Source organism: Monodelphis domestica, chromosome 4, assembly GCF_027887165.1.
Source record: "Monodelphis domestica isolate mMonDom1 chromosome 4, mMonDom1.pri, whole genome shotgun sequence".
Taxonomy (NCBI): Eukaryota; Metazoa; Chordata; class Mammalia; order Didelphimorphia; family Didelphidae; genus Monodelphis; species Monodelphis domestica.
The window spans coordinates 315488763-315511549 of NC_077230.1; the positions used below are offsets into that span (position 1 = coordinate 315488763).

The window sequence follows — 22787 nt, forward strand, 5'->3', positions numbered from 1 at the left end:
ATGTGTAGATGTTCCCAAAAAAACCTGACAAGGGAAGAGGGAGTTACCACCTTCCGTCTAGTCTTTCTGTATCCATTCCTCCTTGACCTCGGAGCAAAGGTGATTTCCTCCAGCTGAGCAGAGGATGCCCCACGTCGGTGTGTTCCACAGAATGTCTCTCTGGTTGTCCACCCCAGCAAAGGACACAAAAACAACTCGCTGCCTCCTGGTCATTCCAGGGTGAATTCCTTCTGAAACATCCCTGAAGTTTCTTTATCTCGGTCCTTGTGAGAACACAGGAAACCACGTTTCCCCAACTCCTGAAATATCTGCCTCAGGAAGGAAGGGATATTGTCTTTTGGGTGCCTCTGTTTTGCTTGCAAACTAGGTCGATAGCCCTGCTTCGTGACTACTCTTTGAAAGCAAACCAGTTATTAAAGCAAACCAATCCAAACTTTCCCTGCAAGAGCCATGTTTGTGAGATAATGTCTGAATCCTTTTCAATGGTAACAAGATAGATCTATCACGCAACTCGCACGCTATATACGCACACATACAAAAGATGTATGTGTATGCAAATTTGGGTGCAAATATGTATATGTGTGCATTTAAAGAGAAATGCATTTATGTGTTTATAATGTATACGTGTATGTCTATGTTTAGATTTTAAAAGATATAGATCTTAAAATTAGACTCTCACATTGAGAAATATGGGAATTCACATAAGGCAGAACCTAGAAATAATTGTTATAACTCAGTTTAATTTTCTTTTTCTTTTAAACCTTTACTAGTTTCTAGATTGAATCTGTGTATGTGGTCCTAGAATATATTTAAGCTGCTTTCTGTGCTAGTATCAATTCTAAAACAGAAGAATAACCAGAGCTAGGCAATTGGGGTTGAGTGACTTGCCCAGGGTCACATAGCTAGGAAACATCTGAGGTCAGATTTGAACCTTGGTTCTCCCAACTCCAGGCCTTGCACTTTATTTTTTTTTAACTCTTATTTTCCATCTTAGAATTAATACCATGTAATGGTTCCAAGGCAAAAGAGCCGTAAGGGCTATGCAGGGGGAGTTAAGTGACTTGTCTAAGGTCACACAGCTAGGAAGTGTCTGAGGTCAGATTTGAATCTAGAACCTCCTGTCTCTAGGCCTGGCTCTTCTCCATCCACTGAGCTACCCAGCTGCCCCCCAGGCCTTGCACTTTATTAACTGTGCTACCTATACCTGAATTTTCACAAACATTTTAGATTTTGCATTTTGCAATGTTTTTGACTTCCTGAGAGAATAACTTACTCATCTATTTTTTCATCAAGAAAGCTTTGTATTGTATAGAAAGCATACCAAGCAGAAAGCAGCTTAAATATATTCTAGGACCACATACACAGATTCAATCTAGAAATGTTACTATAAGTCTAAGTGAATTAGGCCACCCTAATATTTACGTTAAAGCAGTGTGATCCAGCAGATGAAGAAGGAGCCTTAAATTTTAGGTTGTTTAGAAGTTCTGGATCATGCTGCATCTCTGGAACATCCAGACTACCCTTACCCCAGGCAAGATACCTAATTTCTCAGTGTCCCATAATCCTCAAGGACAGTAGGCCACAATGATCTGTTTCCAATGAATAATGTATAAAAATGACCACATAAAATAATGTTTTAAAAACTAAAAAAATTAATTAATTAATTTAAAATATTTTAAAAAGACAGTAGGCTACAGAGTAAGTACAAATCTGTACTGATAGAGTTTTCTTATCAGACATTTTCTACTCTAATCAAATCACATCTCCAGTTGGAAATATATATATATATATATACATATATATATATATATATTTGTATATTTTTGCTATTAAGGAATTCAATGAATCTTCAAGCATATTCAGTTCGTTAGATTTACGCGCCTATTCTATGCCAGCCATTGTGCAAAAAGCAAAAATAAAATATTCTGTGTCCTCAAGAAGCTTACATTCTTCCTGAGAAATAATAGTACTAAAAACAAGTAAAAACAGTGGTTTCAAGAGGGAGAGTGTTTTAAGGACTAGAAGGGCCTCAGGTGGCATGGGACACCTGGGGATTGTAGGAGGCAAAAGTGAGAAAGGCGAGCACTGGGTACAGGAGTGACCACTTGTGCAAAAACACCGAATGGGAGCAGAGATGACACACTCGTAACAAAGGCACTTACCCGAGATAAGAGAGCGGGCCGGATGCCCTCTGGAGCTCTATGATGCTTCCATTTCTCTAAGCATATCTATTTGCAGCTGAGTTTTTCTAAGGGGGATAATTCGTCACGATTTCTAAGCTGGAATCTGATATTAACCACCGGTGCACGGCTTCAGTGTTGAAATAAACCCGCCTTTCTGGAAGCTTCGTCCATCTCTGCCTGGAAATGGGGAGTCATGAAAACTAGAACTTGGAGTCAGTATATCAAAAGCGGTTTATCGCTCTGATTTTTCCAAAAGGCCTAGAATGTATAGGTGAGATGATTAAACATCGCCAATGGTAAGGAGTTAAGAAGTCATAATCCCCTTTGATCCCCACTTCTAAAAGGTAATCGCTGACTTCAGGTTAGGTTTTTCAACCAGAAAACCTTTTTTTAAAAACAAGAAAAGAGCTTTGACACCATCCTGCCATCTTCTCCCCTTTCTCTCTCTTCCTATATCTCCTCCTATAACCCGGCTCGGCACCTTCACATTGCCCACCCAAGTGGTTCTGCTCGAAGCTCCTTCTCCCTTCACACCCCCGCCCCCTCCAGCAGCTCCCTCCCATGTCCTCGTTTAGGGCCTCAAACAAAAAAAGCCTTTTACAGGATTCTCCCAGGCACAGCGAGAGAAAAGCCAGCTTTGAGGCGCTTGCCAGGGAGGGCGAAGGCCTCTCTTTGAAAACTGTCCTCCAGTTTGCTGACTCGTGGGACTTGGCATGCTCAGGGAAAACCACCGTGGAGAAGAAAGGCCTCGGATGAGCCCCCACTGGCGGGCTCCCCGCTCCTCTTTTCATCTAGTCCAATTGGACACCCTCGAGGGGAGCTGGCAGGGCAAAGCATGGTGAAGACTGTTTGTCAGGGCACCAGCCCCCTTCTCTAACTGTGACCCATACATCTTAAGCAGGACAGGCACTTCCCGACAGCTCAACAAAGGCTGGGAAAAGGACATAAGTCCCTGCACCCTCTCACACAGAAAGCCATTACATCCTGTCCTTTCTGTCACTCCCTTCGGGCTTACCTGACAGTTCTGTGTTTGTAGGACATGCAGAAGCAGGCAGTCAAGGACAAGGGCCCGGCCAAAGGGGAACGGGTTTGGCAAAGAAACAAGTATGAAAAAGGAGGAAAACTCCATCTGACTAGAAGATACATTGCTGCTCTGTTCTAGGGCAGCAAGGAGGCTATGTTCTTTTAGGAGATGAAGCAGTAGAATGGAAGCCCTAGGTTCTGCTTTGGATTCTGGCTCAGACACTCTTGATCGTATAGTAACTCATATAAGTTAGGGCACCTTAGCTTCTCTCTCTCTGCACAATGGGAACATTGCATTTTCCAGGCCTCAGAGGATGGTTAGGAACAAAGTATATACTCTCTGGGGTATAGACTATATATAGGAGCAGCAAGGTGCCTCAGTGGATAGAGAGCCAGGATTGAGAAGGGGAAGTCCTGGGTTCAAATTTGACCTCAAACACTTCCTAGCTGTATGACTCTGAGCGAGTCACTTCATCCCAATTGCCTTGCTCTTACCACTCTTCTGCCTTGAAACTGATACTTTAGTGTCAATTCTAAGAGGGAAGGAAGGAAGGAAGGAAGGAAGGAAGGAAGGAAGGAAGGAAGGAAGGAAGGAAGGAAGGAAGGAAGGAAGGAAGGAAGGAAGGAAGGAAGGAAGGAAGGAAGAAAGAAAGAAAGAAAGAAAGAAAGAAAGAAAGAAAGAAAGAAAGAAAGAAAGAAAGAAAGAAAGAAAGAAAGAAAGAAAGAAAGAAAGGAAGGAAGGAAGGAAGGAAGGAAGGAAGGAAGGAAGGAAGGAAGGAAGGAAGGAAGGAAGGAAGGAAGGAAGGAAGGAAGGAAGGAAGGAAGGAAGGAAGAAAGAAAGAAAGAAAGAAAGAAAGAAAGAAAGAAAGAAAGAAAGAAAGAAAGAAAGAAAGAAAGGAAGGAAGGAAGGAAGGAAGGAAGGAAGGAAGGAAGGAAGGAAGGAAGGAAGGAAGACTATTGGTGAAGTGATTCATTCATAAGGGTAAATTCAATCAATCAATAAGGCTTATTAAGTACCTATTGGGTTTCAGATATAATGCTAAGTCCTAGAGACACCAAGGCCTGTGTTAAAATTAAAGTCATTACTGGTAATCAAGGAAAATATGAAAGAGAAAACTTATGTCCTTTGTCCCATCGTAGATTTCTTTATTTTCTCCCTTTGGTCCAAAATCTTCCCAAGATCCTATGTGTTCAGCTGTCTTTCTTCCACTTATAAATGCTTAATGGTGTTGACATCAACATCCTTAAAGATTACCTGAATAAAATTAACCTGCCAATCACAAAAGGCCAATCAAAATTCCAGAAGCATAGGAACAAAGAAAGAAGTGAGTGGTCTTTGGAAGCATGGCCGCCCTCAGTCGCCTCACCTCCCTCCCTCCTCTGCTTAGAGATGTTGAGAAGAAAAACAGGACTTAAAAGAAACAGCATTGCACCCTCCTCACATGCTTCACTTCTCCCAAAGTGTCATTTTTATTAGGCAGTGATGTTAACCATCACAGAGGGAAAGCTACAGTCCCTCGTATCCCTGCTCAAATGTACAGGAAGTCACCCAACAACATAGTAATAAGACTGTCTAATATCAATGTTATTTTCTTAGTCTTCAGTGATGTTTTCTGAGGGAAAATCCTTAATGCTTTGCAGATCAAGAACACCATCCTGCCATGGGAATTTGTTGGTGAATTAAGTAGTTATAAGATTAAATGGTAAAGGAATTACTCATCAAAGTAAGGAGTTGAATAGGGGTTCCTGACCAGTTCAGAATGCTGATATCAGAATGTTGTTTAAATCTAGAATATGAAAGAAAATATACAGACCTCAGCAAAGTATAGCCTCGGGGCCAAATCCACTGCCTCCTTTTGTATAGGTAATGATTTTTTTTCATTTTAAAATACCATATTATTGAATTTTATTGTATTTATCATAATCCAAAGACATAGGAGAATTATCTTGTCATGGAAGTTCATACCAACTAACTAGTGATAACATAATACTATATAAATGCACATAAGGACAGGGATGAGACCTATAATTTCTTTGATATTGGAAAATTCCCTCAACCAATGCAGGCTAGAACTTTTCTCTGCAATTTTCAGTCCTGAATCCTAGAATCCTAAGAGGTCACACAGCCAAGATATGTCAGAATCACAACTTAAACTTCCTGACTCCAAGCGATCTTCCTGACTGAGGCCATTCCTCGGTTTACTACACAACATTGTCTCTTTAACTAATTCATGAGCCAGAAATCTCTTCATCTTTTTATTTTTTTTAAAAACTGGACCTATTATTTCATTAGGAGCTCTGGGTAAAGAGTTCTTTCTACCAAGGCAAATCTTCATCCTCTCTGAAAACTATAGTCTTAAAGAGCTTCCTGGAGCAAGAAGGGGAAATGACTTGCCCAGGGTCACACAACCAATATTCATTAATAGCAAGCCTTAAATCCATCTTCCTACCTGAGACCAATTCTCTACCCACTGTACCACACTGCCTTTTATTCCCTTTAAATAGATATCATTTATTAGACTGACATTTTTGGCCTTATAACTAGTTAATGAGGTAGTTTCCATTAGCCCATAGGAATATCTATCCTCAAAACTTATCCCAAGAAGAAATGGGTCTTAGGGAAATACTTGTCATTTTCCCTAAATTAAGAGTCCCTAGAGAAGATGGTAGGCAAGGAAAAGGGGAGGGGAGGCTCACATGTGGCACCAGGATTGCAGTTTGGGTACTCGGGCTCTAAAAGGTTTGCCATCTCTGAGCAAGTCCAACTCTCTTCTCTTACCAGTGTCTTAATTTGCTCAAGATCACATTGGAAGTGAGCATGTCCTACTTGTAAGTAGGACATGAACCCAGATTTTATTTTTTCTAAGTGTTAAGGATTTTATTTTGAATTGTATGGATAGTTTTAGTTTTTACAGACATTCCATTTTGAACCTATCCCTATATCTCTTTTATCCCGTTAACCATCCTTTATAAGAAAGGATAAAAAAAATTACCCCCAAAAGCAGGTCAGCATAATAAGCCAATACCACAACTGAGTTCCCTGTTTCTGCAAAGAAGCGAGGGAGATTCTCTGACTTCTCTGCATGACCTCTCCATGTGAGAGTTGATAAACAAGGACAGCACTGCTCAGAAAGAATAAAAAAACACAAGAAGGTCACAGCTAAGAAGGGTGAGACTGAATAAACGAAATAGGCATAAATGGAAATCACAGGCCCTTAAGTCTTCCTCCCTTAAAGAAAAGCTGTGAGAAGCCTTTGCAGTTCTGGAAACTCAAGCAACAGGCTAGCCAACAATCCATAGTGTCCAAGGAAGGAAATAGGTTCTGGCTTTCTAGAAGGAAATAGAATCTGTTCCGCCCCACCCCCCCAGCTCCTCCCCTCTTCGCCGTGTGACTGGATGTCACGTGATCGCTCCAAACAGGTCAAAGGTGAAGAGCCCTAGTAACATGACCCGGAACTAAAGGCTATGGGTCCAGGTTCAAGAGAAAGGTTAAAGGTGAGGGGCCAGTCTTGCTGGCTCTATGTTATGCCCTTGTAGCCGATAGGGAAGGACCATGACTGAGCGAGGCAGCCATGTGGAGAAGCACATGGTCAGGGTTAGGAGTTACTAATTTTAAACCAACTCTTCCATGATCACTTTGTCTCCATTTACACATTCACAATATAGTGTTCAGCTGGAGCTGTTGAAGCCCATCGGCTTGTCAGCCATTGACCTCAAAACCTGCAGGCACAGAACTTCCGGCTTCTTAAAGCTTCCTCACTTGAAGATGGCCTGAATTCTTCATTGAGCCCGTCGTTACTAGATGTCGGAGTATGAAAGAAGGACGTTGAAGGCTAGAAATGAAGGAGGTAGGGGAAGCTAGGTGGCTCAGTGGATAGACAGCTATGTCTGGATCATAAGGACCTGAATTCAAATGGATACTTCCTACCTGTGTGACCCTGGCCAAGTCACTTAGCCCCAACTGACTGGCACCATTCTTGTGCCTTAGAATAAAAAACTTAATTATGATTTTAAGACAGAAGGTAAGGTTTAAAAAAAATAAAGAAATGAAGGAATTAGAAGAATACACATATCTCCCTCCAAAACAACAACAAAACCTAGAAACTATTAAAACATAAAATCCCATTGGTAAGCAAAATAAAATCCTATGAATTATGAAAATGAGCACCATAATATTAAAAGTAATTCAGCACATGGAATTGAGCCATTCAGCAATTATCAGTCCCAAAATTGACTCCAAGTAGGTGATGAAGTAAATAGAACACTGGATTTAGTGTGGGGAAGATTTGAGTTCATATACAATCCCAGACCCTTAGCTGTGTGACTTACCCTTGGTCTACCTCTGTTTCCTCATCTATAAAATAGGAATAGTAACAGTACCTACCTCATAGGGTTGTAAGGATCAAATGAGATAATAATTGTAAAGCAATTAGCACAGTGTCTAGCACATAGTAAATACTATATAAATGTTAGCTATTGTTTTTATTAGGACAAGTAGTTGGCACAGTGGATAGAATGCTGGACCTGAAGTCAGGAGGACTTGAGTTCAAATCCAGTTTCAGATACTTACTAGCTGTGTGACCCTGAAAATCACTTAATCTTGTTGGTCTCAGTTTTCTCATCTATAAAATGAGCTAGAGAAGGAAATGGCAAATGACACCTGTATCAGCCAAGAAAACCCCAAATGAGATCACAAAGAGTCAGACCCCCCTGAACAAAATTATTATCACTATTATTCTCCCTCATGCTCTTGGCTTAGTTGGCACTTTAAATAAACCATATACCTTTTTGTCCCAACCTATATTTTTTTTAAATAGAAGTTTTACATTAAGCTATTATATTTTTCAGATGGAATTTAATTTTTCCCTTTTAAATAGACTCTTTGTTTTCACATCACTTTCATATTTTAACGTCTACCTATCCTCCCCATCTAGCTACCCATTCCTTGTAATAAAGAATAAAAAAGAATGCCCCCCCCCCAAATTGTTTATCATAAATAACCAGCTCCTCAGCTGAATCTCAACACTCTATCCAGCTTCTACACCAGAGGTACAACCCCAAGGTCTAAGGAGACTATATTTAAGCTGGGATATCTGAAATAAAATAACATACCATGTGGCCTTTGGGGATTGAATGAATACTCTCAAGAGTGACTGGGCTCTCAAGTCTATGCTGGTCCTGCCAGTGGTACGTTGATGTGGGGAAGAGATGAGGGTAGGTGCTAATTGGCTCATGAGTAGGGAAGCCTTACTGCACGGGGCCTACGCCATTCATGTCCTGTCTTGGTCAGCAGTGTCTGGGGGATACATGGTCAAGGAAAGCTGGGGCAGTGTTTTGGTGTCATTGCGCCAATTCCTCTGAGCTGCTGCTGCTGCAGCACACACAAACTGCCAGCCTTGGTAGCAATGGCAGGAAAGCCACATTGCTGGTGGCTACAGTGGTTCTAGCTCAGGAAGGAGTTTAGGGGAAAGAGGGGGTGGGGAAGACAGAAGGAGCATTTGGAGAGGCTCAGGCATTTACAACACTCATGACAATAAGTTAAATTCCATATGGGAACACTTCACAACACATTTAGTAAGAGTAATGGCATAAATCTTGCCCATAGCTCTGTCACACTGAGCCCATGCTGACAAGTGAGGGTAGGCTGCCGGCTTTGTGGTGGGAATCGCTGGGTCTCCTCATTAGCACAGTGAAAATAAGGCTAGTGGGAGCCTCCTTCCTATTGCATTCATCCTCAGAATATTTCAAGGCAGAGGAAGCAGCCCCTGGCAATGTCATGATGTCTAGGAGATGAAATGAAATCATTATATTTTCAAGTATTTTGTGAGTGCCTTTAGAGTCTCTGCCTTGCTCACTCAGTGGCTTTGGAGTGGGAAGGAAGGATGTAAGGGCTAAGGGGAGAGAGGGAGAGAGGAGCCAGGGATTCACTTAATATGCGTATGTGTGTGTAAAGTAAGAGCAGTTCTATTTCCTATAGCAGAGAGGAGCAAGCTCCCCACTGCCTTTGAGAACAGCCAGCTAGCCACTTCTGGAGTAGCTCAGCCTTTTCTTATTTTTGAAAAGCAGGCTGCAGCAGGCCAATATTTTTCCATGCATGGTACCACCGCTTAAGATATTAAAAGGGGAAATAGGTTTTGAGTGATAATACATGTAGAACCCAGTGGAATTGCTTGTCAGCTCCGGAAATGGGGAGGGAAAAAGGGAGGGAGAAAAAAGAAATCGCATAACCATGGAAAAATATTTTAAAAATAAATAAAAATTATATTTTAAAAATATATTAAAAGGGTTAGGATAAAGGTTTTTTGGTATAGTAAAACTGAGAATCAGAAGTCCTGGATTCTGCCCTTATTAGGTGATTTTACCCTCTCTATGAATAATAATAATAACAACAATAATGATGCTATAAATAACATTATTGATGATAACATTAATAACATCATTAATAACAATATTATTGATAATGACATTATTAATAACACTAATAATAATGTTGATATTAATGCAAATAATATTATTACTAGTGACAATAAATCTTTAATATTAGATCTTTAAGTTTATAAAGTTCACATATGGCGTGTCATTTGAGCCTCATAACAACACTGTCAGGTAAGAGCTATTATTATCCCCATTCTAAGGTAAGGAAACTGAGGCAAAGAGGGTTAGCTAGTCAGTGTCTGAGAAAGGATCTAGCTCAACCCTTCCTGATTCCAAATCAGGCAATCTATCCAGTGTGTGCAACCCTAACTGCTTCACTGCATAAATTTCCTCATCTGCAAGATTGAGTCATCTGATTTCCTAAGGTTCCTTTCAACCATAAAATTTTACAGCAATCCAGACACTTTCAGGTTCATAGGGATATGAAGAGTAGAGAAGGGGGCAACAGGAGAGTTGGAGGGAAAAGACTCTCTAAGGCTCAGAGATTTGGAGCTGGAAGGGACCTCAGAAATCATCTAGTTCAATCTCATTTTTCAGATGAGGAAATGGAGGCCCAATGACTTGTATCTTGGAATCAATATTGTGTATTGATTCCAAGGCAGAAGATTAATTAGGGCTAGGCAATGTGGGTTAGATGACTTGCCCAGGATCACACAGCTAGAAAGTATCCAAGGCCAGATTTGACCTAATACTTTTCTAACGACAGCACTTTTAGAATCTCCTCCCCACTCTCCTTGCTCCAGTTCTGCTTTGGAATGTACAGACTAGAAGGTGCATGCTAGAGCTTTTTGTATTAAATATGGTTATTACAAGGTGTGGCCCCTTAGACATTAGCTTCTATATTATTTTGACATTATGACTTCCTGCAATATTACTGAGTATTGTCATCTTGCTAACAAAGGCTGATGCATTTTTTTCTCCTCTCTATGAGATACTTGACATTTAAGGTATCATCAAAAGGTTTTTGAGGTTTTGGGGCTAAAGCTCTGAAAGTATTGCTTCCTGTTCCCTTAGCAGCACAGGTATTCACAGCAGTTTCAGACGTGGCCCCACCAACCCTCCTGTCCTCGTTTTCGATTGAAGTCTCCCAGTCATCTTTCATATCACTTCACCAAAAGATAAACCAAATTCAATGAATTTAGAAAAAAGCTGGACGTCTCCTCTCATCCATCCCACTTTGATTCAGAATCAGTTTCAACTGTGGAGTTGGCACACCTCCATGGAGTAGGAGAAAGAGTTCTGCTTTCGAAAGATCTCACTTCTGGGCCAGTTCTGTCGCTATCTTGTTGGGTGAGCTTGAGCAAAATCACTTTTCTCACTCTCTTGTGGAAATTGCATTGACAGGACTTGATAACTGGTTGGATGTGGAGTATGATGGAGAAGAATTACAGATGACTCCAAGGTCTCTAATCTGAGTGGTTTGATCATCAGAGAAAGGACAAAACTATGATAGAGAAAGTGTGAGCAAGTGAATTTTGGGGAAAAGGGCTTCCACAGATATTTTGAAAAAGGGAACAAGCAACAACAACAACAAAAAAACCCAGTTACTCCCAAGGGCAAATTTCCTTTATGTACCCTAAAATTCAGCTAGTTGACCTAAACAATACTAGCACTCACTGCTGCATTTTGTCCACTCCTTTGCCTTAATTACATCCTACCTTGTATGATAATTATTTGTTTTCTCAACTGTCAAATCAAGGGATTAGACAATATAATCTCCATAATCTTTACCTGCCTCCAAATGTTAATGATTCTCATGTTCCCAGTACTGGACAATCACTCATTTATCTAGTTTCCTGTAGATAAGATGATACATTTTCTGTATGGAAGGAATAGTAGTGCCAGAGTCCATTGAAAACTTTTTTTAAGGGGCCTAGAAATTTTGCCCTCTGGGGGCCGCTGAGTGACACAGTGGACTAAGCTAGACCTAGAGACAGGAGGTCCTGGGTTCAAATCTGGACTTAGACATTTCCTTGCTGTGTGACCCTGGGCAAGTCACTTGACCCCCCCATTGCCTAGCCCTTACCACTCTTCTGCCTTGAAACCAATACACGGTATTGATTCTAAGATAGAAGGTAAAGGTTTTACATTTTTTAAATAATTTTTTAAAGAAATTTTCCCTACCTTCCTGGTCTGACCCTGATTCTTTATTATGTTTATGTACTTTATACTTACTGTCACATAATTTTTTCAAGAAGTTGTCACATATTAATTTCCCTAGGACTCTTAAGAGTTTAAAAGCAAAACACAGGCTCTCCTTCTGTTCCATGCCATATTCCCCCCCACTCATCCAAAAAAGGAGATATTCTCCCCAATCAAAATGAGTCAAGAGGAGCTTCCAAATGATAACAGATTCCGTGGGATTTACCTGGGAGAAGAACCACTGACAAAGCCAGAGCTAAAAGCTGTACCTGCCTGGTGTTCATGTGTTCAGCCCAGAACTGAAGAACCTTCTGGCCTGTGACCACTTGTCTGTTCTGGGTACCTACTACAAAGAAACTGGAGGGGGGGTGGGTTAGATCTACCTAGACCTCTGGTCACTAGCCCCACCTTGGACAAATGGATTGACCTAGAGCATTGTCTGTGGAAAGTAAGTCCCATCATTCTCATTTTGGCCCTATTCTTCCTTCCCATTCACTCTCCACCCCTCTTCCACCATTCACATCAAAAGATACACAACCAGAATGGCAAACCTAATCTGAAGCCAGGTGCCATTTTTTTCAATAGAGGATGAAAATGGGCTGATATTATTATTACTAATGCTAATATAAATTACATGTATGTCACATATCACGTGTCCAAAGGGTTTTTGTTTGCCACAAAATTGGAGAATACAGTAAGAAAAGCCGACTGCTGAAATGGTAGGGTTAGGGGAAATGAGCATAGGACTTTCCCCATTTTTTTAAACCACTAGAGCCCCTGGCAAATCTGATTCTCCTTGACAACCATGTGTAGAAGTTTATTCTGTCATAGCAACTTTTGAAATATTGATTGTGGTGCAAGGGTAGGCAGACTACATGCAAACCCTGGGGAACTAGATCCTGTGAACTGAGCTCCTTACCGTGGGCCTGTGTGAACCCATGCCCCCTACACACAGCCACACCTTCCCACAACCACCCCAGTCTCCGAGAGAGTAATTAAATTTGTGTGTCTTCATTTCCTCCTAGGTAGAATGGGGCCAGCGACACCGACCTGTCTCACTAGTCAGCTATAAGTAAGAATAACTAATTAATGTATGTAAAGCACATTTAGAAGACAAGAGCACTCCATAATGCTTAACACGGTTTCTGCCTTCATAAATACAGTAGCTCTGGATGGCAACAGCATCCGTGCTGGGGCAGCTGTTTTTCCCAGCTACAATGTTGTCAATGACATCAGAGTAGTCTTACTTCTCTTTGCCACCTGAGACCTAATGCCTTCTAGGTGGGTGATTCCAGAATCATTTGCAACTTCTTGAGACCAAGCACTTCTCTGTTGTATATCGACAATAAGGAGGTGTCCAGATCTAGTGCTGGTTCTTTTCGATTGAGCCATTCAAAAAATTAAAATGAATCTTAAATGATTTCATTTTAATCATCATCATTATGAAAACTCATATTCATGGTCTGTAGGCATGTAGCAAATGCAATATATGTGAATGCAGTGCTCTCTTTTATAGAGAAGCTTATACATACAGGGCCCCCCAACCCCCTAACAAATGCCCTGCAAAAGCAAAGAAATTTGGAGCCTAGAGACCTATGCACTCCTCCTTGAGGCAACTGCCCTTTTTTGTTGTTCCCCTCTTCAGAATACTTGAGGAATAGTTGACCATTCACCCTAAATTCACTCCTTCAGATTACCCTTCCTCTGATGTTGTTTTGGGTCCTTTCTCTGATAATCAAAAAATTCAGAATTAAAAATCTTGGAGTCTTTGATTCTTTCCCCTCACACCCCCACATCTAGCCAGTTGCCAAGTCCTGTCAATTCTACTCCCACAGCAAAACAGACATCAGACCTCTTCTCTATGTTCAAAAAGCTCTTTCCCTAGTAGAAGACCTCACAACCTTTCACCTAGATTATCCTTATTGCCCTCTAACCAGTCCCCTGCTCTTCCCTTCTCCAATCCATCTTCACCACAGATACCAAAATAATCTTCTGAAGGCACAGATCTGACCATTTGCCTTCCCCTACTCCAAAACTTTCAATGGCTCCTTAGAACCTCTAGGATAAAATACAAATTCCTCAACCTGCCATCTAAAGTCCTCTATATTTCAGTCAGTTACCTTATTCAAATTTTACTAAAGCACTTTTCATGATCCTTTGGTTCCATCACATCCTATCTTATAATATGCTTATGTGTTTATGAATTAACTCCCTCCAACCTCCCAAATGTAAGCTTTTGGAAAACAGGGATATTGCCCTTTTCCCCCTAATTTTTACCCCTAGCTCAGTGAATTGAACATTTGTGGCAAGAGAGGAAAAGCCTGGACCTGAAGTTTCTTGATCAGGCTCTTTACTGTTGCAGACAAGTCAGAAACTGATAGCCTGGTTTATAGTGTTGTTGCTTGGAACACCAAATGGATAAACCACTTGATCACAGCCAAGGAATTAGTATTGCTTGGAAGTAAAACTTGAACTCAGGTCTTTCTGAACAAATTTGTTCTCAATCCACCAAGCCAGGACACTTTGCACAAAAACAAAGTCTTAATAAGGTTCTAAGGGAAGCCCTTTGCTAAGCATTAAGAATACAGGACAAAACAAATTAGTCTTATCTTCAAGAATAGGGACTCTTATTTTATTGTGGAGAACAACATAGACCCAGATAAGTAAATAGAAAACCTATACAAAGTAAATGTGAAGTTAAGGAGAAATAAGGAGAGCATTAATAACCAGGGCAATCAAGAAAGGTGGCTTGTCGGGAGCATCAGTTAAGATTAGCCAGTAAAGGATTTTGGGATTGCAAAAGGAGGAAGTGAGGAGAGATAATATTTCAGGAATAAGAGAAAGCTGGTACCAAAGCACCCATGCCAGAGGTGGAATGTCTTGTATTGGAAATGGCAAGTTTGCTGTTGTGATTAGAACATAAAACATATGAGAGGGAGTAATGGGAAACTCTATGGGAAAGTTGGAACTCTATTGTGAATGGTTTTTAATTAAGCAAAGGTAGGAATTCAAAGTGAAAATTACATCGGAAAATACCAAGAAAGAAAAGAGGCCATGCCATGGGTTAGGTACAATGTGAATATTTTCTTAATGAAGAGACTCAGAAATCGCTGGGAATAGCAAACAGCAAAAGACATCACAAAAATGAAATTAATGATACCTTAACAGACAGGAAGCGACTAATTCTAGACAAAGCAATCATCACCAGAATAAACTACGTGTAGTCAGATCACTGACAGGTTACAGAAAAGGTCAAAATAAGAACCCGCCTAAAAGAAAGGACAATCAAGAAAAGGAGATACTTCCTCTGATGAGAGCAGCCACAAACTGAACTGTGTTAAACAAGCTGTCAACTCCATGAGATGAGGAATGATACTGACCCAACCATTTCTTAGAGACATTTCATGGGTGGCCATGACCCAAAAATGCTTCACCTAGTGATCAAACTGATAGAAAATGAATGAATAAATAAAAAGCATTTACAAAAACAAGACAATCTCTGCTCTCAAGGAGCTTACGTTCAAAGAAGAGGAGAGAAGGCATCTAAAGGAATGGTAGCCAAAAAAGTGTTTTAGTTAGAGAAGGGATAGATGTGATGAGTAGATCCATAAGAGAGTCAAAAGATTTGTCCTTTACAATAGCAACAGCAATGTTGATTTTATTACTGTTCTGAGAGCAAGAGGTGGAAAGTGGAGGGAAGAGGTGTGTGGGTGTGTGTGTGTAAGTGTTGGGATGAAGGAAGGAAGTGCAATGAAGTTCATAACCTAGTCCTTGGACAATAAGCACAGTCTGGGACTAGGAATTGTTCTTGTGGCCTTCCACTTATAAAAGAACTTGAGCTTCACTGACTCAACCTTTATAATCCCTAGGGCTCCCTCCATACCACAGTGTTGCTTCAAAGTAGAGATTTTTAGTTGAGTTAAAATAGTTGCCCCAATGAGGAGTCCCAAAAAGACTAGTAACAAACTCAGCTAGCAAATATGTCACTTCCTTGCCAAGTGGAAGGACATGGCAGCCAAGGGCGATACTGGATTAAATCACAAGCTCATTTGTAAGACATAACAGATGTCAGGTTCCCCAGAACTCTCTGATAAAGGGATGTCTGATTAACAGGGATTGGTTCAGAAGACTTGGTCAAAAATGAAGTTGTAGATGACTTTGTGACACAATCATCATCACTGAGGCCTTTGTCCTATGCCTCAGACCTCAATATATAAGATTTTTTCAAGGACACACACCACAGCGTAGAGCACACATTTAGTCACCTAGGGAGAATCAATTAGTTGTGACAAGTCTCTATATATGTACCTGGGGTGATAAAATGACACCCACAATGTCATGGACATCCTCTTTTGTCTACTGAAGAGTAGTGAGGGTGGAAACCTGTCTACCAAAAGCATAATGCTGGTTGGCCATCTGTTTGAATTATTTTTCAATTAAACATTTATTTTCTCTTCCTTCTGCTTTCTAATCCAACACACACACACACACACACACACTCACACATACACACACACACACACATGAGCACGCACACGCACCAGAAAAAGAAAAACAAAACCATTGTAGCAAATAGACATTGTCAAGTAAAACAAATGCTATATTGCCCATGTTTGAAGATGTGTGTGTCATTCTGCATATTAATCTATAACTTCTCTGTCAGGATGAGGGACACATTCTTCATCTGACCTCCAGAATTTGGTTGATCATTGCATGATCCAAGTTCTTAGAGTCCTTCACAGTTTTTTTTATTTTATAATGTTGTTGCTAGAGTATTAATTGTTCTGGGTCTTCTCACTTTCCTCTGCATTAGTTTATACATTTCTTCCCAGTTTCTTTGAAAATAATCCATCATTTCTTACTATTATAATTTGCTCAGCCATTCCCCAATTGATGGATATCACTTTAGTTTTTCATTCTTTGCCCCCGCTAAAATAGCTACTACAAATATTTTTGTTCATGGGTCCTCTTTCTTTGATCTCTTTATGGTATAGGCCTAGTCATGATATTGCTGGATATGCACAAGATCTACAGTTTAGAAACTTCTGGGACATAAAACCAAGTTTACTTCCAGAATGGTTGGACTGATTCATAGTTCTAATAACAGTAGAATACCAGTTTGGCTCTTTTCCCTAGCATTTCCAACATTTGTGTTTTTACTTTTTCTTTGGACTTTGCCAATCTGATAGGCATAAGATGGTACCTCAGAGTTACTGAGACACTGAGATTTTACTCATAGTTGTTTACAGTCATTTCTGACCCTTGTTACCCCATTTGGGGTTTTCTTGGAAGAGATGTCTCATATTAGTTTGCCATTTCCTTTTCCAGCTCATTTTACATATGAGAAACTGAGGCATACAGGGCTAAATGACTTGCCCAGAGCCTCACATGGCTGGTGAATGTCTAAGGCCAGATTGAATTCAGGAAGATGAGTCTTCCTGACTCCAGCACTAGCATTCTATCCACTGTACCACCTACAAACTGGCAAAGATGGGAGCAGCAAATGTCAGAGGAGTGGTGAGAAAACAAACTATTGATAGAGCTGTGAATTTATCCAAACCTTATGGATATAAATCCAGGGTTATGCAAGGAAATTATTCTTTGGTGTAATAATCCCATTGCTGGGCATCTATACCAAGAAAGTCAAAGACAGAAACAAGGGTCCAATACATACCAAAATATTCACCACAGCTCTCTTTGTGGTAGCAAAGGCCTGGGAATAAAGCAGATACCCAAATTTGGGGGAATGGGCAATAAAATGGTGGCATATAATATTCCATATATTGTAATGCCATAAGAAATTATACAGATGAGGAATTCAAAGAAACAGGATAAGATTTATGTATTTTGATGCAGACAAATAAACCAAGTCAACAAGAATATACATAATGGCTATAAAAAACTCCATTGGAAAAGTCACTCAAAGGAAGTTGAACTCTTAACTGAAAACCCACTAATGGTCCCAGAAAGCAAATAATGCGACATACCTTCCTCCTCCCAGTAGAGAGGCAGGGCACTCTTGAGGTCAAAGTATCGTATGCAGTGTCCCATACAGTCACTGGATCTAGTGTTTCTATTTAATTGTTTTTCTTTGTAACAGAGGAGAGTTCAATTGGCTTGGGGGAAATGAGAGTTAGGGGGGAGGTGATTCAAGAAATGAGTGTGATATCAAAGCAAGGGACATCAATGAAATTAAGTTTTAAAAAGAAGATTGGTCATTCACAGATTGTGGTTAACAACAGACCACATTATCATAGTTATACAATGGAGAGATAGAATAAACAGGCAAGATCCTGTTGTGTATGTGTTGTTGGTAGGGTTTTTAAGCACTTGACACAGTGGGATAAAATAGTCTTGGAGATTCTGCTCAAAAAGGTGTCAACCACACAGAGGGAAAAAAATATTCTATGAGATTCTGTGGCAGGTGACAATACAGAGATAACTTTGTTCAGCAATCTGCTGAGCCTGATCTGAGATGAGGAACCAACCGGGGAGACATAGGTGTACCTAAGATGTTATTTTATGGTATCATGGCAGATGTCCCACTAAGGGTTCAAAGAGAAGGAGAATTCTCTTTTGACAGCAACGTTCTCTGGGTGCTGGGTGGTATACCTAGCATCCTTGGGTAACTTCATTCAGTCTCTTTAAATGCATAATGAGGAGATTGGATTAAATTAAGCTTGAAAATGGTAACTATAACTAGAAAATATATATGTATATATGCCTGTATGTGTATATTATATGTTTGTTTATGCATATATACACACTTTACACACACACATATTCACTCACACACACACACCTGCAACTAGCACTCCCATTGAACAATGAGAGATGTCTATCATGAGAAGTAAGACTATTGCAAACCGAAGGGCATTTGAGAAAGTGTATTTTATCCATCCCAAGCTTCTGCCTTCATCACCAATATTCTTCCAGTAATGCTGTGAATCTTAACAACATCTCATTCTCAAAAACAAGCAAAAAAAAAACACAAAAAACCTTGCATGTAGCTCAAAGGACAATGGAAAGATGCTTGGTGGCTATGAACAGATTGCAATAGAATCAATGATGATTCGAATGTAGGGAGGTACAAAGAGGACATCCTTGAGGATATCAGAAAATGAGGCAAATTCATTTACCAAGAATGAGCAACAAAAGATGGGAAGTTAGGGTACTCCACGGTTACCTTGGAGATACTGTAAGAACCAGAATAGGGGAAAAGAAGGGACAAACATTTATTAAGACCCTACTATGTGCTATGTACATAGTGCTAAGGATTTCACAAATATTATTTCATTTGATCTTTACAACAACCTTGTTAAGCAGGCTCTAGTATAACCCCCATTTTATAATTGAGGATACTGACGTAGACAGACGTTAAGTGACTTGCGTAGAATCACATAAATAGCAAACCGCTAAGGCTGGATTTGAAAGCAGGTCTTTTGACTCCAGGTTCAGTGTTCTCTCTATCTTGCCACCTGGTTTTCTCAAAGGAAATCCTCTAGTGCCTTGGGAGAGACCATCGCAAAGGACAAGATGGATCACAATCTCCAACAAAAGACTCCATACTAAAAAGATCATCTTCCCATTGAAGTATCTTTTCCCAACAAAATAAAATATTTCCCCATCATTAATATTTCCTTCCTTCAATTCCAAAACCTGGATTATTGCAAATGCTACACTTACTTCTATTCTAGAATTTTACATTTGCATGTTTGCCACAGAGTCCCAAAAAAGGCATTCATCTTACAGACTAAATGTTTATTATGTGTCTCCCAATAAGAGTCGTAAATGATAGAGCCAGGTTTTGAACCTCTATCTTTGGGCTCCACATCTTTCCACGGAATCATACTGCTGTCTACTGCTGATACTGAATTGTATATTTGTTTTCTGAGAAACAGCTCGGCTAAGTTACAAGAGGCTGCGAGCCCGAGAGGTGGAGAGCAACTCAGAGATGAAGAGGAGTTGCCCTCTGTGTCAGTAAAGGAGGTATGATGCTCATGCCAACAGTCACAGATTGCTAAAGTCAAGTCAATAACCTTTCCAACATGATCCCTTTCTGCCTTTGTACTTTTCTTAGATATTACTGACCTCCGGGAGCTTTTGTTCTAGTTGAATTAGTCATACTGAGTGTTCCATTTCCTATCTTTATGTATTTGCATTGGTTGTTCTCCATGCCTGGAATGGTCCTTCCCACCCACCCCCTGTCTGCCTCTTACAAGACTCACATGCTCAGATGTATATATGTGGCTTTCCTGAATTCACCAGCTATAGACAAAGGTGTCCATTGTCACCACTTCTGTTTGTTTCTAAAAATGCAGGCTATAGCAATTAGACAAGGAAAAGAAATTGAGGGAATACAGACAAAAAAAAAGAAACAAAATGATCATTTTTCATCAAATAATAGTACACTTATAAAACACTAGAAAAACAAACAAAAAAATCCAAAACTTCAGCAAAGTTGCAGGATACAAAATAAATCTATGCAAATGTTTAACATTACTTTATAATATCAATAAAATGTAGAAAGATGTAGAAGTAAAAATCCCATTTAAAATAACTGTAGAATATATAAAATACTTGGGAGTCCAACTACCAAGAACATGAGCTACATGAATGTGACTATTAAATATTGTTCATGGAAATATTTAAATAATTAGAGAAATATTAGTTGCTCTTGAGTAAGCCTAGACAATTAATAAAAGTGATAATACTACCTAAATTAATTTACTTATTAAGAGAGAGATAATGATCATCATTCAAAATGGGAAACATTTTTTGGGTATAGCAAATGAGGGAATTTATTTTGCTTAATACAAGGGTTCTTTTTTTTTTTTAACAATGTCTCTGTTTTTCCAATGGTTAGAGGAAGTCAGGAGAAAGAAAAATAGATGCTTAATGATTTTTAAAACTTTTAAAATATTATTTTCTTTGTAAATATTGGTGATAAGTGATTTTTATAACATAGAGAACAGAATTGTCTAAAAGCTTGTTTCTGCACAATAGAGTGGGGAGCACCCCATATTTCGAGTCAGAGGATTTGAGTACTAATCCCTACTTTTACTCTTGCTACCTTTGTGACATTGGACAAATCACTTAATCCTTTGGGCTAAAGTGTGCTGGTAAATGTTTAACAGCTTACTTAGAGAAAAATGCATGCACCCACAACATATATTTAAATTTAATCTGCCTTATAAACATTTTCCCCATCACTTTTTCAAGTATAGACAACCAACAAAATAATAAATGAAGCCCCAATTTGTTGTGTTTGCCAATTTCTAAAATGTAAATGTTCACAAGGAATATTTGATAATTGGCTCTGAGACAGTAGGAGTTGGCTACAGAACATTCCTGTCTCTGAGTCTTAGTTTTTTTCATCTGTCAAATTGAGAGGATTATAGGAAATATCCTCTAAGTTTCCTTCCATATCTAAACCTATGATTCTATGAACCAAAGATTCTAGATTATTTGTGGTTGTTATAACCTATGAAAATGAACAAGGGTGTTTAATTAGAATAGTTCATGGAAATATTACTTTAAAGAATTCAGAGAAATATGCAAAGATTTATATGATCTGATACAAAGACAATAAGCAGAACCAAGAAAAGAAGTTGAAAACTGCCTATAATAGTGAAGCCTATTTTTAAAATAATTAGTTCTTATATAAACATACCTAGTAGGTCAGCCTTATAAGGAGCTCCATGTCTAGAGAACCAGGTCTAGAGATGGGAGGTCCTGGGTTCAAATCTAGCTTGGACACTTCTTAGCTAGGTGACTGTGGGCAAATCACTTAACTCCAATTGATTAGCCCTTACTTCTCTTTAACCTTGGAACCAATACACAGTATTGACTCTACCACAGAAGTTAAGGGTGAAAAGAAGAGGAAAGGAAAGGAAAGGAAAGGAAAGGAAAGGAAAGGAAAGGAAAGGAAAGGAAAGGAAAGGAAAGGAAAGGAAAGGAAAGGAAAGGAAAGGAAAGGAAAGGAAAAGGAAAGGAAAGGAAAGGAAAGGAAAGGAAAGGAAAGGAAAGGAAAGGAAAGGAAAGGAAAGGAAAGGAAAGGAAAGGAAAGGAAAGGAAAGGAAAGGAAAGGAAAGGAAAGGAAAGGAAAGGAAAGGAAAGGAAAGGAAAGGAAAGGAAAGGAAAGGAAAGGAAAAAAACCCATATGATAGATATAATGTTTTTATTTATCACCCTCTATCATACTCTTAAGCTTAAATTAAAGGCTTCACCTTTAGGTCTACTCTCTATATACTCTTTATTTATATTTCTGTAGCTATATATATATATATATATATATATATATATATATATATATATATATATATACACACATATCTTGTATCCACTATTAGAATGTAAATTTCTTGAAGGTAGTCTCTGTTTTGGCTTTTTCTTTGTCTCCCCAATACTCAGCACAGTCCCTCAAATATAATAGTTTCTAATAAGAAAATAGTAAATAATTAATACTTATTGATTGATTTTCACTGTGATCATTTGTGCCTTACAGGTAGCAAACTGGTTCATCTTCTTTTTTTTTTCCACATGAAGAAACAGATCTTTGTGCAAGCAAGCAATTTGTTCAATGAGATGGGAATGTCAATGATGGCTTTAAGAAAAAAATCTAAACGTCTCACCATCAGCCTTCTGCTCAGCTCAGTAGACCATGTTTCCTCTCACTTTCAATGACTAAAAATAAGTGACAACAAAAATGACAAAAATATATTCTTCATAAAAATTGAAGTACCATTCCTAATTCATCTCTAAAGACATATAAAATCTCATTCCCCAGGCCCAGATCCCATACATTCCATTAAGTGGAGGCAAGGGCTTCCCCCTAATTGAATATCTGACACAGGTCTTCCTTGCCAATCATAACTCCTTTTTTTCATCATCAGTGAGTGAGCAACAGTGGCACCATTTGAATGTACTAAAAACAAAGATGAAAACAGAGTTGGATTCCATTGTTCTTTTTTTTAAATCCTTACTTTCTGTTTTAGTATCAAA

General features: G+C 39.3%; 2 long non-coding RNA genes across 2 annotated transcripts in view; one reads left to right on the forward strand and one right to left on the reverse strand.

Annotated features, from left to right (window-relative positions):
• Positions 1-22787, reverse strand: part of LOC103101853 (uncharacterized) — an 88450-nt gene that overhangs the window by 44749 nt on the left and 20914 nt on the right. The window lies entirely within an intron of this gene.
• LOC103102214 (uncharacterized) lies at positions 19678-22523 on the forward strand. The gene is made up of 2 exons (XR_468223.3): positions 19678-19772; positions 22291-22523. It is a non-coding gene; the product is annotated as an uncharacterized LOC103102214 (long non-coding RNA).